Here is a 20,646-nt window from a genome sequence, read left to right as displayed (position 1 = left end):
TTGCGCATGCGGCTGTAGATTCCTGACAACCTCGAGACTTCCGCTTATAAAAGCCCAAGTTTTGTTGTTGCGCATGCCTATACAAGGCACAAACACGAGGGCGTTTTTTTGTGTTGGTAAGTACTACACTCCCCCCTGATCTGATGATCACATAGAGTGCACTCCGGGGGTGGCCTCTTAGTTCGTTGGCTTCTGCGAAGGGTGGTATTTACACTCTCGGATTCAGGTTCTGGTTCTGGTTCTGGGTGTGGTTCTGGTTCTGGTTCTGATCCTGCCTGATCAGACGAACTACAACTACCACTCTCTTGCTTGGTGACCTCACTCATTAGCAGCTCATCATCTGATGATTCATCGCTCTCTGTAGTTGTGGGATGTACTTCACTAGCCGGGCGAAGATTGCGCACATGGCGTGGGATTCCATCAACAAGGATCGACTGCTGGCTGACCACTCCAGATATTCGTCCTCGCTTGAACTTGGTGGTGCACCGGTTTCCAGGGGGTCTAACACAAACTGGATCCCCTACCTTGTATTTGTTATGACTTTCCTCGTCGATTGGTTGGACAGTGTCAATGCCCTTTATCCTAACACGGTATTTGTGTATGGCATTGGCCGATGCTGTTGTTAGTGTCTTCCCATCCTTTGGTGTGATGTTATACCAATACGTGGCCTCTATAATGGTGCATTGCTTTCTGGCAGCAATTCTCTTGATGCTGCGATGGCTCCTCTCAGCAATGCCATTCCCTGATGGCACATGAGCACATCGCAGTCGTAGTCGGACACCCCACTCATTCAACAACTGCCGAACTTGGTGGCTACAAAAAGCAGCATCGTTGTCCGTCAATATCTCTTCCGGCGCACCTCGCTCAGACAACATTCGCGGAGTCCTGCCTGGTCATTTGCCACCACACCGCAAAACGAGTGGGTCCACAGTCGATAAAGGTTAGAAAGGGCTTACCACTGTAATGGGTAATATCCATCGCTAATCGTTGTCACACATGCTCAACTTCCAATCGCCCCTTCTGCCATTGCTCAGGTGCAGGATCGATAGACTGACATACCTCACAGTGCTTGATGATCTGCCTGACATCCGCCCTTGTCACTGCCGGGTCCACACGCCTCACAAAATACAAAGTTCTTTTGATACCTGGATGTCTACTCTGCACATGAATTCTTTGTATTTGGCATGAGCTAATCGCGCCAACTGCGCAAGATCGAGCAGTGAACTCCACGCCTGTCTTCACAGCTTCATACCATTTGTGAGGCACACGGGTTAATTGGTCTGCACGATTACAGTGTGATGCCACGAGCGTTACACTCACCGACAGGTCATATTCTGATACCAGACTCTTCAGGGTGTTTAGCCTCCGCCGGATTAACATCTCACTGGCTGCCTTAGTATGGACTCTTGTTCGTCCCGAGAGAGTGTCGGACACCCAGTGGTAGACGCAGAGAGAATCCGTGTAAAAGTGTAACTTCTTTGACTGCCATTGCAGTGCCAGATTTAAACTCTTCACAACAGCATCCAGTTCCGCCAGGTTGATGTGTTGAGCATCATTCACGGGTCGCAGCTAGCATGTGTCTTCAATTAAATCTTGTCTGGGGAACAGGGCAGCGCTGATGTCCTGCCCCCTGATGCATTTCCCGAACAATTTTGGGATAAATGTCCATAACTACCACATTGGAAACAGCGCAGGCGCCCCCGCCCCTTGTTAGTACAATTTCTTGCGATATGGCCTCGCTGGCCACAGCAGAAACATCTCCCATTGGTCGTGGGTCTCAAACTGGGACTCTTTTCAGCATTAGTCTTGGCTGCCTGCGCCATCATTACAACCGGTTCCCTCAGGTCCTCCTCATCTCTGATAATGGCTCAAGCGCGTTCTAACAAATGTTCCATGGGCGTTACAGATACGCTGGTGGAAGCCCTCAACAGTTACTTAACATGGGTGGGAAGGCCGGCCACAAACGCATACGCCAGTGTTTGCTCTGACACTCCATTGCCAAATAGAACTGCAAGTTTCTTCAGCTCCGCGAAGAAGACGTCCACGGTTTCTCCTGGCATGAGCTCCCTAGTGGCAAATGTTTCGTAGGCCGTACAGGGATCCATGGCAAATGCCTTGTATAAAGCATTTTTTATACAGGTAATATCAGCCTTCTCCACAGCACTAAGTTGCTGATATACACTTAGGGCGTCTCCAGCCAATCTCAAGGGAATCAAGGTATGCACCCCCTTTACTTCACAGAGGTTGCAGGTCAGCTCAACCCTTTCAACCCAGTCGACAATAGAAGTGGATCCGTCGAATTCGGGTATCAGTTTTAAATCAAACTTTGCCCCAGCCATAGTTGTCCAGGAAAAGAGACAAAATGAAATCGCCGAAATAGCTTATGACCTTCACCTTCACCGAGGTGAACGATTTATATGACCTTCACCGAGGTGCTCGACTTGACACACAAAAATAAACCGCCTCTTAATCACCTGCTAAAGCACGCGTCACTGTAACGTCCAATGACAACAACAACAACAACCTTCTCACTCGACCTGCCTTTATACCACTATCTCAATCCCTTCTCTTGCGCATGCGCCTGTAGATTCCTGACAACCTCGAGACTTCCGCTTATAAAAACCCAAGTTTTGTTGTTGCGCATACCTATACAAGGCACAAACACGAGGGCGTTTGTTGTGTTGGTAAGTACTACAGAATCTGTGCGCATGCTTAAGTATACCAAAGAGTTTTCCTGTTAATTTAAAAATTGTAAATGTCGGATGACAAAACTTGAAGATAACCATGAATCTCTCTCTCTCTCTCTCTCTCTCTCTCTCTCTCTCTCTCTATATATATATATATATATATATATATATATATATATATATATGTTATATTCCTAAATACTTAGGAAATAAAGACAAACGTGAGTTACAACGAGTGGTATGTGTAATGGGGTTTATTTATAATACAGAAACGTAAGGCTGCTCGCCTAAGGTAAATAGAAGTACATAGTAACAAGTATGGGGAAGAAAGTCTGATAATCAACACGTAAGACTATCCGTCTTACTGCGACTGCTTGTCTGCCGCTGTCTGCCGCTGTCTGCCAAACAGTCCAATATATATATACAGTTTGTAACCGGTGTATAGCCAGTTATGTTCCTTCACAACAATATATATATATATAAGTGAACGTGCCTGTGTGTGTGCCTGTGTCTGTGTTATAGAAAAAACTAGAGTTACCTCCCTTTTCGTCTTCTATTTTCCTTTTCTTCCACTTTAAATAAGGCCTTGTCTCATTGGCCAAAGGTGCTGCTCATTGACTAATCACGGCAACCTATTTATTAAGCGTGACTAGAGATTCCTTTTAAACTCCCTCTTTCGTTCGAACCTCTGTGGAGGAAGGACTTATTATTTCATCTCTCTTCTTTCTGAACTTGAATGAGGCCGTCAAACTGAAGACGTTAAAATAAGAACTTTTTGGACTCCTTAAAAAGCCACAAACGCAATTGTTTTGCAAGGATCAGTAGAGACCACGAGTTGTACAGCAGTGCATCTTTGATCTCGCTTGTTGAACATTGTGTCACTTTCAGATATGATAGAAAGCTCCTAGCACTCTTGGGATTTGTACACAGCTGGCCAACTAGTAGATGGTCTGCAACAAAAAAAAAAAGAAAAGAAAAACTGGTTTCTATCAAAACGGGGGGAAAAAAAAGGAAACTGGTTTTTATCAAACGGAAATAGAATCATGTCATCTTTTCTAAGATTGGTTCACCCTGTAATCTACCAGATTATAAAAAAAATGAAAAATAAAAATCACTATTTAAATATTCGTAGGGGGTGCTTAGTTTCTAATGCAACGTTGTAGTAAAGCGATCACCCATTTTAGAACCACTTGACGTTTTTAGGCCAAATTTCACTAATTTAGCCCTTTTTAAGCTGTTTGGCCTTTTTTTTTGAATTTCGCTTGAAATTTGCCCTTTTCTGATTATTTTATATACATACAAGCAGTTCAGCCCGACTTTGCCCAAGCCCTATGTACTGTTCATAACTTTATGTAAAAGTTTTAAAATAAAGTTATAGCGTTGTTTTCTTTAGAGCAACGATTTTATCATTTCATTCTGTAGTGTTCATTTGATAATAATCCGCTCAAAAAAGTTTTAAAAAAATATATATATATAGGGAGGATTTACCGCTCGTACAGGTGAACCAATTTCAGTCCCCTCTTCACTAAAAAAGATCAGGGACATGAGCGTCAGTAATAGAATTAAGCAAATAAAAATAAATAAATACCATGCTAATTTATACGAACCTTTAAACTCCAGCAACTGGTGTAACGGATAAAGTACAAAGTAGAAATTCAGTTCTGAACGATGCTCTTCTAGAGGTTGAAGATTCGAGCAAAACTAAGAATATGATTATGAATTATTTAAGACTTCTAACTCAATTATGTAGATGCAACTTGAGTTTGTTAGCCCGTTGAGGTAAATAAAGGGTTTAGTTTTAAATTAGGTACAAATTTCTGAGTTCGATGAAATATACTCGAAGAAGGTCGGAGGTTACATTGGCTGAAACGTTGTGAGAATAATCCTCAAAATGAGAATAGTAGTCCGAATAAACTACTGCCACGTTTAGAATGGCACCACTCACTGCATTCTTTGTTGTCTAGGCAGAATTTCAAATCGATTCTGAAATCTAATATAAGGTGATTTTTTTTTCTGTCCCATATAGCTTTTCCTCACAGAAGACACGTTTTCAGTCTCTCTCTACTCTATCGTTATCTCTATGAATAGTTCTCGGTTGAGCTCTAATCTATAGTTTCTTCTTGTAAGATATTTGCAGCAAGAACTGTTTTGTTTTCCCCACACACAACAACAAAAAAAAGTTTTTCTTCTTCCTCTTTGTGCCTAACATCAGGTGAAATTTCAACAAACAAAGCTTCTTCGCAAGAGCCTCCCATCTTTGCAACACATTCCCATGAGACTGATTCACTAACGATTCTTCAGATCAAATATGAACAGATTGCTATTATGAACCATCTCCACAAGTATTCGAATTTGGTTCATCACTGCAATCATTTTCAATCCTCTGATATGATTCTTCATCTCTCAAATGAAAAGTCAGTCTAATTAAGCTTCATCATCGAGTGGCTTTTGGCCTTAACAAATAGTGATCCATTAATACAAAAACAACAAAAACCAAACACAGTATAAATCCTCATCTAAATACTTTTAAAACATAATCGAGATACACACGAACGTGTTTTGATATTTCAGATCGAAAGAAATAGCTACAGCCAAAAGAAGGCATGCTGAAATAACCATTGAAGGATAGTGAGGGAGTGCCACTATTATTTCTGATATTCATTAACGACCTCCCTCATAATATTGTGTCTGAGATGTGTATATTTGTTGATGATATAATGCTCTATAACATGTATGAGGGAAGAATGGGTGTACACAAATCTAAGACAATGGCAGAATCGTTAAAAAATGAACTCCAGATCAAAGTAGAATAGGGCCGTAAATGAATGATAACATTTAATACTAGTAAGACTAAGCTATTCTCCTTTAACAATTACAAGAAGCCTCTTCAACCACCGATATCCATAAAAAATAACACCCTACCTCAGAATTCTTCCTTGAAACTCCTCGGCTTAACATTCACAAGCAATATGAACTGGAACAAATACATTGAGGACATTGCAAAGGCTGCTGCAAAGAAGGTGGGTTCCCTCTATTGTGCTAGAAGACTACTCACACCTGAGAGTATCCTGTACCTCTACAAGGCCACCATTCGCCCATGCATGGAGTATTGTTGCCACATCTGGTGCATCTACTACTAGTCTCTCCCTCTTAGATAGGGTCCAAAAAAGAGTTGTCAATCTAATCAAGGCCTTTCAAGGTAATAATGTCCGATTGCTGCAATGTTGCATCTCACACTTGAGAGTATCCTGTACCTGTACAAGGCCACCATTCACCCATGCATGGAGTATTGTTGCCATATTTGGGCTGGTGCATCTACCACTAGTCTCTCTCTCTTGGATAGAATAAATAAAAAAAAAGTCTTTAATCTAATATATCCCATCTTGTCAACTAGGCTCCAACCCCTGTCCCATAATCACAATGTTGCATCTCTGTGCCTGTTTTATAAGTATTTTAATGGAATGTGCTCTGATGAACTCATTGCACTTGTGCTCCCTCAATGTACATATCCCCGACAAACCCACTTAGCAACAAAATAACCTCCCTTCACTGTTGAGATCCCTAAATGCCAGAAAGCCTTCTACTCTAATAGTTTCTTCCCTCGAACAGCTAGACTTTGGAATTCCCTTCCTGCTACCTGCTTTCTTGACTATACTGATATGTAGAAGTTTAAATGTAACGTAAACCAACATCTTGTTAATCTTTTCTAGGCATGGTCCCAAATAGTAGCCCTTTACGCCCAAGTGTTTATATGCCTCGTTAGGGATGAACGTGGGTAGAAAAAAAAAGATTTTAATTGGAATTAAAGGGGCTTATAACGTGCACTTCTATATATACAATGCTGAGATAAGCAGAGAGCACATACAGCGCCTGGTATTCGCAAGTGGTCACCCATTTTAGTACTGACCAGGCTCAATGTTGCTTAAAAAAGTAAGCGCTTCTATATACAAGTATAATAAACGAAAATCGTTGTATGAAAGGAAAAAACAAAACTTCTTTTAACCATGAAATGATTTATTTAAATGGAAAAAAGTTGACCTGCGTGAAAACTCTTAGTGAATACAAATAGAATAATTCTAAATGATAGAATCGTTTTTAGAATCGGAAATTTGGCTTAGATTTTTCTGAATCTGGTTAACGGGCATGACACTTATAAATACATAATTCAACATTTAAAAAGATATGAGATAAATTTAAAAGTGAAGGAAAATCTTTTTCAACCACTAAATTAAAAAAAAAAGCCTATACTCAGAATATCACAAAGTTTCATTGTAAGCCTTCCGCCTTAGATCAGCAGATGTGGCCTCCCTGTTGAAACTGCAATGGCCGATGATCGTCTTCTCCGGAAGTGCTTAACAGAATTATCAGTGTCACAGGCTTCATGTCAGTTTCCACTGAAAATCAATTAGCTTCTCATGCAAGTCGAAAAGAAACCAAACTCAGGGGTTTCTAGTCTACTAAAAGTTAATTCACGAAAATTACAAATGTATTATATATGTACAATTTTCAGTTCGATTACACCAGAAAAACAGTCCAAAATATTATTTTTTGTTCTCCATGATGACGGCAATGATAGAGACAGGGGGATGGTGCTTCTCTCGATATTCAGCTTTGATCTGATGATTTCGGCTTGGGCCTTCACTTATATTCTAAGAGAAAGGGTTGGTTGGGGAAATCCACTTGACCACTCCGGATTCAACACATCACTCGGGGAATTCCCAAATTCTTTGCGTATGTGCAATTCTGCAAGGCTTGCGAATCTGGGATCAGAACTTAAATTTATTCACATGCTCAAAAGATTAACACTTTGACCCCTCACACTCAGAAAGCCAGACATCCTGAGCACGGGTTTGTCAGGCCAAGAACGAATGTATGATTTCATTCTAACTTTAATCTGACATCTCTTGTCACTTTTCCCAGACAATAAAATATATGTCTGTTATACAGAAACACAATAAATCCATCCCTTTTGATAGGTTACTCGCTGCTGTCCGGGATCCAATTAACGCTTAACTGACAATCTCAGCATAATTACCCGGCCTTACTCAGTGTTATAGGGGGTCTTAATCTCCCCAATCAAAAGCAAGATCGCTCCCCTAGGTGGTTACGCCACATTATCGGATGTTCTGCTGGCCTTAAACATGAGAGTAGCTCCAAAGCGTTTCCTCAAATAGTGGAAATGAAGAGGCGCTTGTAGAGCCCAGTCAGTTCACAATAATCCGCAGTATGATAAGTCGTTAATAAACCAAAACTCTTGAAGAAGATCTGCGTGATGGGGACGATTTTTCTATGGTGATCAATTAGAATAGAAATCTGTCAAATAGAACTGAGTTTTTGGATCACTTCCAGTCCTTTACTGATGCTGTTACATGTACAGAGTTTGTTGCAAATACAAAGGCTGTGCAAATTAATGGAAACAACTTGAGAATTTTGCATCAATTTTAAAACATCTGTAAAAATTAGACACAAATGGAAATCTGTGGAGACTTGTTATCACTCAGATTCCAGAGAACACAACATTTATTATCAGTGATTGCTCAATGATAATAGCCTGTGTGAGTTGATAATAATAATAGTAGCATCAGTCGCGGTTGGTGTTACACAAAATCTTAATAAAAGGTCAAGGAGGACGAGAAGAAAAACTGCTTCTGAAAGGGTGCAGAGATCTGAAATCTTGGAAAGGCTTATTGCCACTCAGCTTCCAGAAAAAACCAATGGTAATTATCAGCAAAAAACCAATGGTAAATGGCTTATGCGATAATGTAAAGTCATTTACAATGGTTATCAAAATAGGCAAAGATTGCTGGAAATTTGTGGAGACTTGTCACTCGGACTCCAGAGAACACCACTTGTTCTTGCTATTGAGAAATCACTGATAATGATTCATCAAAACTATTGTGCCAATAATCGATCGATGCCTCTGTTCAGCTTCGAAAGACAATCACACCTCTCTTGATTCGGCACTGTTTGAGCCCAGTAGCAAGGAGAAGTCCAGGACGACTGGGAATAATGTCGAGATAAGTGTCAATAATAATAATGATTCAAAAAAGCATCATCTGACTCCGCTACAACATACACACAAAAACAAAGTTCTGACCCTTGCCCCATCGCTGCAATGTTGCATCTCTTTGCCTTTTTTACAAATATTTTAATGGAATATGCTCTGATGTACTCGTTACACTTGTGTCTCTTCATCATACATATCCCTGATAAACCCGTTTAGCAACAAAATCTTATCACTTCATTGTTGAGGTCTTTAAATGCCAGAAAGCTTTCTACTTTAATAGTTTCTTCCCGCGAACAGCTAGACTTTGGAATTGCTTTCCTGCTACCTGCTTCCCTGGCTGTACTGATATGTAGAAGTTTAAATGTAACGTAAACCAACATCTTAAGATCTTGTTTAATATTCCTAGGCATAGTCCCAAATAGTTTCCCCTTACGTCCAAGTGGCGATATGTCGTGTTAGGAGTGAATGTGAGTGTTAAAAAAAAAAAAAAAGAAAAAAGAAAAAAGAAAAAAAAAGCACTACCAAGAATTTGAGTGGAAGTAAGTAAAACTTACTGGAATCTTTAGAAAGCCTATTGTCACTCAAATTCCTTAGAAAGTTATTGACTGTTACCAGACAGATCAATGGTAAACGGCTGGCACGAGAATGCAAAGTGTGTTGCAATGGAGACTGAAGGAAGTGAAAATACTGGAAATCTGAGGAGACTTACTGTCATGCAAACTCCAGGGTACACCATTTGTTTTTATTAGTAAGCAATCATTTGTAACGACTCATCTGAGAGCTCTTAGTAGGCAATACAATGTGTTGCATGGGTGGGGTGGGGGTATATATTTTTTGTTTGTTTAATTATTTACGTTTTTATTTTATGTTTTTGTAGAATAATATTTTATTTTTTTTTGCAATATAAATATTTTTTTTTCACTAATTATAATTTTCAGACTACTATTTCATAAGGTGGACATTGAAGACTCGCTTTCCAATTATATCTTGGTGATGCCACCTTCCTCTAAAGGAGGAAGTTTCTAGAGAATATCAAATTCGAGTTTTTAGTCAAATGAGCATCAGGCGAGATTTTTTTGCATTTTTTTTTTTTTGATGGGAACTGTCGCCACTCTCCTGCATACATCGCCAGTTATTCCCAAATGGTCACCCATCTGGCTTGTACTGATAAGGTTCAATGTTGCTTAACTTCGGTAATCAAATAAGAACCGGTGTTTCACTGTTTCACCGTGTCTATGCCGTGTTTTCCAATTGTGTGTAAATTTATTATTTTCTTTTTGTTCTAATCTATTATTTACGTCTTTCCGGATCTCTATCGTCACAAGTCGATCCTTAGTTTACAAATGTGGGACATGTTAATCGGATCTAGATAGAAACGAACGACTCCTTTTTCAATCCGTGGTTGACAAACGAAGGGAAAAGAAACGAAATAATCGTTTTCTCGTCCACGCTTTAAGGTTAAAAAAAAAGTAAAAGAACGTCTTACAATCAATCGAAAAAAGAAATACAGGAATACACATTAGAGTGAAGGTAGGTTTTTCAATTTTATAAATCTGTATTTACGTCCATGTCGTCTCATTTCAATATTTCAATTTCCTTTTCACTAGAAGCAAAGAGTTGTATCTGTTCTGATATTACACTTTTCCATCCTCGCTCAGTAAAACAAAAATCCTTTTAGATCGAGGCAATACGTTTTTTTCATCCCAATCTTAGATGGTCGCTTTTGGGTGTGTGGGATTTTACTCTACATTAATACTGCTCTTTCGGGGAGGAAAATATTTAAGAATCGGTTATTAATAGATATTTTTTAAAAATAGTCCCCCCCCCTCTCTCTCTCTCTCTCTCTCTCTCTCTCTCTCTCTCTCTCACTCACTCTCATATTTCTATAGATCTAAGTTTAGCAATTTTTGGGAATCACGTTTATAGCCATCTTCTAGATCAGATTTAACCCCTCTGGATTATGTTTATGGTCGACATTTAGAGTCGACATTGCTGTTTCATGTTCTATTTAAAAACATTTTTTTTATTACATTTTCACCCCAAACAAGGCACATTGCAACTTTGGTGTAGGGCGCTACTATCAGGGGCAACAACTACTGGGGTACTATGTAGGGATTTGGGCAGCAAAATGTCGGTTCACGTTACACTTGAACTTCTGCACGTCAGTACTGTTGGGGAAGCAGGGACCTGGAATGGAATTCCAAAGTCTAGCGGTTCTGGGGAAGAAACTATTGGAGTAAAAAGATCTTTTACATCTAGGGATCTCTACAGTGTAGGGGTGGGATTTAGAAGCCTGTCGGGTCTGTCGATGGTGCTCACGTCGTGGGGGCACAAGTTATTGCAGTTCGTCAGAGCATTCACCACTAAAATACTTGTAGAAAAGGCAGAGGGATGCAACATTTCGTCGATGGGACAGTGGCTGAAGCTTAGATGCCAGTTCAGGGCCTATCAGGTTTGCGACTCTCTTTTGAACCTTGTCAGGGAGCAAGAGACTAGTAGCAGATGCACCAGCCGAGATGTGACAGCAATACTCCATACATGGGCGAATGGTGGCCTTATAGAGGTACAGGATACTTTCGGGTGTTAGTAGTTGTCTAGCACGGTAGAGAGATCCCACCTTTCTTGCAGCGGCCCTGGCAATGCCTTCAATGTGATTGTTCCAACTCATGTTTCCTGTGAACGTTAGGCCAAGGAGTTTGAAAGATGTACTCTCAGATAAGAGTCGTTGGCCATTGCTATAGGTGGTAGAAAGGGTTTCTTGTAATTATTGAATGAAACTAGTTTAGTCTTGGCGGCATTGAATGCGACCAACCACTTTTGTCCCCATTCCACCACAGATTGGAGGTTTTCCTCTAGTGTTTCTGCCATTTTCTTTAGAAATGTGTTCATTCGTCTTCCTGTCGTGCCTGCCATAGAGTGTAGTGTCATCAGCATATATACTCATCTCAGAGGCAATTTTGTTGGGGAGGTCATTTATGTATATCAGGAACAATAGGGATCCAAGGATAGAACCCTGGGGCACCCCTGCATTTATATCATATTGTTTAGATGTACGACCGTCAGGGACAACCTGGATTTTTCTCTTATCTAAGAAGGATTTAATTATGTTAAGTATTCTACCAGTGATACCGTATGATCTAATTTTCCTGAGGAGACCCTCATGCCATACCCTGTCAAAAGTGTCTCAATTCAGAAGGTTTAGATCGGAGTTAGAAGGTAGCTATGAAATGATTCCCCCAAATTGCTAAGTTGAATTTGCAAAGCATTTTGTATTTTTCTAGCTGTATGGCAGGAGCATTGGGTAGTTTTCTTTATACCATGGCAATACCTGATATCTCAGTCTTGTGGTAAGTATTAACACTGATCTTTTCATCAGTTTTGAAGAATTTTTAGGCATTTTCTTATAGCATTTTATAGGCATTTTCTTGTTGAATTTTATAGGCATTTTCTTGTAGAATTTTATAGGCATTTTCTTGTAGCATTTTATAGACATTTTCTTGTTGAATTTTATAGGCATTTTCTTGTAGAATTTTATAGGCATTTTCTTATATATATTATTTATATATTTTATTATTTTTTATTGAAATCCTTTGAGATGAATAGCTTGTATATTTATTTATTTATTTATTTATTTGCGGACTGTTATCCTCATCTTCATAGTTATTATTTCACCATGTTTCGGCCAACTCATACTCTGGCCTTCTTCAGGTGGTTAACCGTGACGGGGTAGGAATGCTGAGTCTTGTAACAGTATCCACAGTAATTACTGCTTTCCATAGTTGTTGTTGTCTTGCCACAAAATAAAATAAAATAAAATAATATACCATTCAGTTCGAACCCGATAATGGCAGACCAGATAAGTTGTCTCACCACGTTTTGCATAACTAATCCTTTCGCCTGCTTGGAGTAGGATTGAAACCATTATCTTCAGACAATCCTCACCTGGAACCTTAGAGACTTGACGCCTCTATCCACTGTGCCATAAGTCCTGAAGGGCGATTAAGGTTGGATTTTTTGGATTTATAAGACCAAAAAATCCACCCTTAATCGCCAATTAACTTTATTGGAGTTATATTTTTGGATTTTACCGTCATTGGATTATTTACCTTTCACCAGACTATCCATTCACGTGTAATCACCTTTTTATTCACCATATTCCCTCTGTTTCACTTTTTGTTATCAAGTAAGATCTTTGACTTACTTGTAGTTTCATCAAATACTTTTGTATGCAAAATCCGATCCCACATTTTGCTAATTCCTACCCTCTGATGAGAAGAAAAGTATTTCTTCGAAACTCCGCGGATTAAGGACTATCCACTTATCAAGTGTTTCCTTTTCAGATTAAATATGTTTTTAACTCTTTTTCAAAGTGTTTTTAACATGTTTTATTAACTGTTTGCTCTTATATATATATATATATATATATATATATATATATATATATATATATATATATATATATATATCAATAACCATTTCAACCATTCATAACCTACATTTAAAAACATCCCAATGAATGGATTGACGATGATACTTACGGGGTTTAAAGGCGGGCGAATAAAAGGTATATCTGCCTTACTTAAAAAATGCTAGTTTTATTTTGGGTGTCTTTAAACCCCCACCCACTCTTTTTGCTGATGAGGAGACTTTGTTTTATAAAATCAAATGATAAAATTATTGTCCAAGACGTATTGTCTGTCTCAATATAAACATCGTTTGTGAAACGATCGTACAATTTATTGATTTTGTTTGTCCTTCCTTTTGAAACCGATGTTTAATTTTTAATTTTAATTATAAATTATCAATCATTTTACTCAATATATATATATGTATACATACATACATACATACATACATACATATATATATATATATATATATATATATATATATATATATATTGTGTATTGATATTCATATTAAAAACACTTTTTTCTATTAGTATTTATTTGCTTTCCCACCAAAGCAAAATGTGACACAAGGTCGTTTTTAATATAGGGTTAAACCAGCTCCCTGAAAAAAAGGAAAAAGAGGCACTCTGGTTGGGACCAAAAATAATAATTGTCCCAGTATAGAGGGTTTTCCCTCCATTGACCGAGACAACTTATCTTAAGACTAGCATCGGAACAGATATTACACTTTGAGATATTAAATTTTTTACCTTTTTTAAATTTGTATTTATGTATGTGTGTGGGGAGGTGGGTGTTCCTACTTACACCCAATTTTAAAACATTTTTTATTTATAGCAAAAAATACAAAAAAGATAACAATATTAATAAAAATTTCATTTGTGTCCAGGGAGATTGGGGAAAAAGGAAAAAAAAAAAAAAATAAATAAAAACGTGGTTAATAAGGCCCTCTCAACCCCGTACCACCCGTTTCACTCTGGTTTGTAAAGGAACCAAGGTTTCGCTGGCAGCCTCTAAATGGAGGGGAGGGGGTTGTGTCCTAGACAGGGGAGAAAAGAAAAAATTGGTAGTGAGAGGGGGATGTTAGTGTTAGACTTGATTTCCTTCAAGATGGGGGGGGGGGGAAGAAAAACATTTTGATCCTGGCCGGAAGGCCAAGAACAACAGAAAAAAAGCAAACCCTTTTTCTATTTAATTATTTATTTGCTTCCCCACTGAGCAAATTAGGCACAAGGCCATTTTTTAATGAGAACAGTGAGGGGAGAGGGACCAGCCCCCCCCCCCCGAGACGGAACTGGATAGTGACAGTTGGTATGAAAGGTTTCCCCTACATTGACCAAAACTGATTGCTCAAGAGCAATAGTCTGATATGTGGGGTTGCTCCCACATATGGTCTTTGATTGCAGTATCTGCCGGAACAGATACTGCACTTTACTAACAGAAAAAAGAACAAAAAAAGGGAAACCTTTTTTCTGTTTATTTAAAAAGAAAACACAACTTTCTTATATATGGGTCGTGGAATTGTATTCATCTGCAAAAGATCTAGCTAATTTCCTTACTCTTTTAAACGTTGATTTCAATTTATTCCCTATTGATTTTTTCGCTTTTCTTATCAAATGATCATCTTTAGTAAACTATTATGTGTAATTATATTCATGCATATGTTCTACATGATTTATACTTGCGTAATAGATGCATAAAAAGGTTATAATAAACACAAACATCTTTCTATATACATTTACGTATGCGCATATTTATTTATTTAAAAAATGTTGCCCACCAAACTACTCTGTCAGTTTTTTATCACACATGAAACTTCGTATATAGGGTATTCGAACCCATGCAAAACTTTATACTTAGATTTTAGCCAGGGAAAATCGGTGCAAAAGTGTGAAAATTAAAAAAAAAATGAAATTTGCCAGTCAAATGACGGCATTATAAATATACAAGCGTGACATAATAGCTATTGGTTCATGTTTTAATTTTTAGCTTTGCAGCTTTTTTTTTTTAGCTTTATCTTCATAGCTCAGGCATTAACGTAAAAGGAAAAACTAAATTTCATTTTTTTAAAAATGTTTGCATTTGTAAACAAACTCGGAGTACGTGAGTCCGCCTGTTCTTGTCTGTGCCATGAGAAAAAGAGAAAAGACAGAGAGAGAAACAGGAGAGGAAGTTGATATCGCTACCTATACATAATGCTGGAAATAAGGGAGATAAGCATATATGTCTCAAACTGGAAGTGTTGTGCATTGTGCCCGTGTATTCTCTAGTACAGACTAATATGTCTCCACAAATATAATAACAACAACACAACGGTATTCACCCTAAATGGGTATATTAATACACTTTTGCCAGAATCTTTTGATGATTTGGTTGTAAAAGTCCAGAGCACGCTTCATCACTTTTATCTTTGTTGCCACTCTGAAATCGACAAACCTATCTCCTAACAAAGAAGGAAGTTTCTATAGAATATCAGATTCACATACAGTCCACATCTGCATGTTCATGATCACGAGAAACAGCATAGATCACCTCATATATCCAATAGTCACTCATCTGCTACTGACCAGGATTAGCGTCACTTAACTTTGGTGATCTAACATAAACCAACATGACTATGCTGCATACATACCAGGCGTGTAAAGAAAGCATATCAAGAAGATTTAATTCAAGAAAAATCAAGATGACAATCACCAAAGTGGTGTTGTCGGACAAATATGAATTAAAACTGCCATGCGACTCCTAGCAACCAAAGGACTGGCCAAAGACCATGATAAGTGGCAAAATATTGTTTTCAAGTTTGTGGCGAAGCTCTTTGCAGTATTCATATAAGTCAAATAATAGGTAACATTAATTAGAATAAATACATAGAAGATGCTGCCAAGTCTGCTGCAAACGAGGTGGAGTCCTTCAACAGGTCAAGAAAAAATCCCAGAGTATATTATATTTCTATAAAGCCACAATTTGCCCATGCATGGAGTATTGTTGTCACATATGGGTTGATGCACCAACCTCTGGTCTCTCTCTCTTAGATAGAGTCCCAAAAAGAATTTCATACTGTCTATCTAGCTCCAAACCCTGTTCCATCACCATGATGTTGCAACCCTGTGTTTGTTTTGCTTTAATGGAATGTGCCCCGATGGAGATGCTGCACTAGTGTCTACTCAACAGAAATACTCCCAATAAACTCGACTAGCAGTAAAATCCCACCTCTTCACCATAGAGGTTCCCAGATACTGGAAAGCTTTTTACTCTAATAACTCCGTTTGCTTGCCTTTGAAATTCCCTCTTTGTTCACCATTTCCCTGAATTTAAGAACATGCAGAAATTTAAATGTAATGTGAACTAATATGTCGTTGCACATCTCCCAACTTAGGTTTCCCCCATAAATGTAGCCCCTAATTCACATTAGCATCTTTCATTTCAGTGGTGATATGCCGCCGTTGGTGTGAATAAAAGTAAAATCACAAAAACAAAATGTTATGATCCCAGCAGATTATCTAGCGGTTCATCAATTAGTATTTTGTTGTATGGATGACACATCGCAGTAGTTTGTTCTCTTTCCTCTCTTTTGCTGTTGTTGTTTTTTTTTTTGTTGTGATGCTCGTTAATTAATAGTAGAATTTATGGTTCAAAAATGTTTTTGGTTCCCTGACAAAACGAGGGTAGACCTGTAAATTCACCCTTGCCCGTTCGCCCGTCTGCACTTTTCTCAATAACTATGCCTTGGAATTTTTTGAAATTTTGTATAAACATTAAACATGATATGATTAAAAAAAGTAACAGAACGGATATTCTGGGAAAACTCCGGTTGCCCCTCACCCCTGGAGTACCTATCGAGTTAAAATGGCTAAAATTGTAACTTTTGTGCTTATTTAAAAAAAAGCTGATGCCTTGGATTTTTATAAAACTTTCTGAAAAGTTGTAACTGATTTCTATATAAATAAACAAAATTATATAGAAATCAGTTACAACTTTTCAGAAAGTTTTATAAAAATCCAAGGCATCAGCTTTTTTTTAAATAAGCACAAAAGTTACAATTTTAGCCATTTTAACTCGATAGGCACCCCTGGGGGGGGGGCAACTGGAGTTTTCCCGGAAAATCTGTTCTTTTACTTTTTTACTCATGTCATGTTTAATGTTTGTCACAAAATTTTGAAAAAATTCCAAGGTGTAGTTATCGAGAAAAGTGCAGACAGACGAACGGACGAATGGACAAGGGTTTTTAATATGAATAACAACACACACACACACACAAACACACACACACACACACACACACACACACACACACACACACACACACACACTTATAGGAGTATAGATGTATAATCGACTCTCCCGTCGATGTCGACGTATAAACACCCTCCCCCTAACTAGAGAAATAAAACTAGAATCAGAGGGCCAGGCCTTTATGTGCTTCAGACTAAATATGCAACACAATATTAGCTACTTATATTTTCTCTACCGCTCTCCCTCAAACCAAGACTGTACCCTAATAAACAAAGTCTCAGACAGCATAGATATAGCACTCTCCCTCGATACTAGCGCACAAATACATGTATTTGGTGACTTCAATATCCACCACAGTAACTGGCTAGGATTCTCAAATCACACAGACGAAGCTGGTAGCGCCACATATAGCTTCTCTATATCTCATTCCCTATCTCAGATGGTTACAATTCCGACACGTTTCCCAGACCAGCACGATCAACATGCCTCACTTCTAGATCTCTTTCTGACAACAGTTCCCAATGACTGTACAACAAATGCCCATAGCCCACTCGGGAATGCTGATCACGCTGTGATAATGGTAGAAATCAGCCTAAATTCTCGCCCTAAAACTGAAGACCCACTACTCAAAACAACGAGGTATTACAAAAAGGCTGATTGGGAAGCCATCAGGGAGCTCATCAGAGATGCCCCATGGCAAAATATCTTTACTCTTCCAGCGGAACAGTGTGCAAATGAGACCACTGAATGGTTCAAAACTGCTATTGAAGCACATGTTCCCGCACGGAAATACTATAGCAAGCCCCACTCCCCCCAATGGTTTACTTCTGCTTGTGCAGCTGCCATTTGTCAAAGGCAGCATGCGTTCCGCAGATTCAACCGACATAAGTCCAGCTCAAATAAACAGAAGTTTATAGAAGCTAGAAATAATTGTAAGAGAGTGATAGACACAGCTAAGTCAGATTACTCTGAAACCACCAGAAAGCGCATCGAAGCACAGAAATTAGGAACCCGGGATTTTTGGAAAATCTACAACAGCGTAGTTAATAATGGACAGTCAATTATTCCCCCACTAACAAACAATCATGAGGTTGCTTGCACGGCAACTGACAAGGCTAATCTGCTTGCCAGTCGGTTTGCCTCAAACTCCACACTGAACTCGGTACACCACTCACTCCCTGATTTTCCTCTGCGAACAGACGCCACACTTGACGACTTGAAAATCACCCCTTCTCAGGTACATGCTATTATAAAAAACCTAGACACCTCTAAAGCATGTGGACCAGATCTCATCCCGGCTGTGCTATTAAAAAAATGCTCTGCCGAGGTTGCTCCAGTTCTGTCCAAACTTTACAATAAATGCCTTAACGAATCTTGTTTTCCCGACTGCTGGAAAACCGCCTCTGTGGTACCAGTCTTCAAGAATTCTGGTGAAAGAACTGACCCACTAAATTATCGCCCCATTAGCCTCCTCCCGCTTTTCGCCAAAATATTTGAGTCCTTAGTTAATAAAGCCCTAGTCCAGCACCTAACAGCTGCTAAACTCTTGACTGACAAACAATATGGATTCAGGCAAGCCCGTTCAACAGCAGATATCTTAACTGTAGTTTCTGAACGTATATACCGTTCATTGGATAAAACAGGGGAGGGTAGAGCGGTGGCCCTTGATATATCTAAGGCTTTTGACAGGGTATGGCACGATGGTCTTCTAAGGAAAATTAGATCATATGGAATCACTGGAAGAATTCATAACGTAATTAAATCCTTCTTAAGTAATAGAAAAATCAAAGTTGTCCTCGACGGACGTACATCCAAACAATACGACATAAATGCGGGAGTGCCTCAGGGGTCTATCCTTGGACCTCTATTGTTCCTGATATTCATAAACGACCTCCCTGATAATATTGTTTCGGAGATGGGTATATTTGCCGATGACACCACTCTCTATAACAGATATGAGGGGAAAACAAATGAACACATATCCAAGAAAATGGCAGAAACACTAGAGGATGACCTCCAATCCGTAGTGGAATGGGGACAAAAATGGTTGGTCTCATTCAATGCTGCTAAGACTAAGCTTGTTTCCTTCAATAACTACAAGAAACCTTCTCTACCACCAATAGCAATGGCCAAGAACACATTGCCTGAAAGTACTTCTTTTAAACTCCTCGGCCTAACGTTTACAGGGAATATGAACTGGAATAGATACATTGAGAGCATTGCCAAGGCTGCTGCAAGGAAGGTTGGCTCCCTCTACCGTGCTAGAAAACTACTTACGCCTGCCAGTATCCTATACCTCTATAAGGCAACCATTCGCCCATGTATGGAGTACTGTTGTCACATCTGGGCTGGTGCATCTGCTGCTTGTCTCTCGCTCCTGGACAGGGTTCAAAAAAGAGTCGCAAACCTGATAGGTCCTGAACTGTCATCTGGGCTTCAACCTCTGTGCCATCGACGAGATGTTGCATCCCTCTGCCTGTTCTACAAATACTTTAATGGTGAATGCTCTGACGAACTGCAAACACTTGTACCTCCCCGACGTAACTACCCCCGACAAACCCGACAAGCTACTAAGTCTCATCCCTTTACAGTGGAGATCCTTAGGTGCAAGAAAGCCTTTTACTCCAATAGTTTCTTCCCCAGAACTGCGGGTCTTTGGAACTCCCTTCCGGGATTCTGCTTTCCCAACTGCAATGATATGCAGAAGTTCAAGTGTAATGTTAACAAACATCTTTCTACTCTTCTCCCTTCATAATGACCCCGCTAATTAATTCCCTAATAGTAGCCCCCTGCTTCAAAGTGGCACTGTGCCTTGTTTGGGGTGAAAATTGAATAAAAAAAAAAAAATAAAAAAAAGCTCCAGCTACAACTAAGTTGTTTGGGAATACAGACAGATGATTTGTTTATAGTGGTGAAGGCTTTGTGTAGAACCAACCACCATTTTTTGGTATTACTGCTAATCTTCGTTGGTGCAATGGCAGCCACAAAACAGAGCATACAGTAGACCTCAAGTTTTTACATAAGAGTTTTTCCTTTTCCAAGTAAATTAAACCTGGTCAGTACCAGATGGGTGACCATTTGGCAAGGCTAGGCGCTGTATGTACCGCGCCGAGATGTAGAAATTTCCAGGTTGGTATCTAGGGGCACGTTTAATATATATATATATATATGTGTGTGTGTGTGTGTGTGTGTGTGTGTGTGTGTGTGTGTGTGTGTGTGTGTATGTGTGTTTATTTCTTTTTATTCATTTATCCTTTGGATAAATATTAAAACGAATATTAATTTCAATGGCACTTTTAAATAATTAGTC

General features: G+C 39.0%; 2 protein-coding genes across 2 annotated transcripts in view; both read left to right on the top strand.

Moving 5' to 3' along the window:
• The window catches only part of LOC145252376 (uncharacterized), a 453,386-nt gene that overhangs the window by 294,272 nt on the left and 138,468 nt on the right, over positions 1–20,646 (top strand). The gene's annotated exons all lie outside the window — the stretch shown is intronic.
• LOC145252425 (putative cysteine desulfurase) overlaps positions 10,012–20,646 on the top strand; it is a 135,471-nt gene continuing 124,836 nt past the window's right edge. The window contains exon 1 of the mRNA XM_080111819.1: positions 10,012–10,224. The gene's annotated coding sequence lies outside the window, so the exon portion shown is untranslated. The remainder of the gene's footprint in view (positions 10,225–20,646) is intronic.

Source organism: Euprymna scolopes, chromosome 29 (assembly GCF_053919585.1).
Source record: "Euprymna scolopes isolate OS-2025 chromosome 29, ASM5391958v1, whole genome shotgun sequence".
In the NCBI taxonomy this organism is placed as follows: domain Eukaryota; kingdom Metazoa; phylum Mollusca; class Cephalopoda; order Sepiida; family Sepiolidae; genus Euprymna; species Euprymna scolopes.
This window is presented reverse-complemented; position numbering and strand designations above follow the sequence as displayed.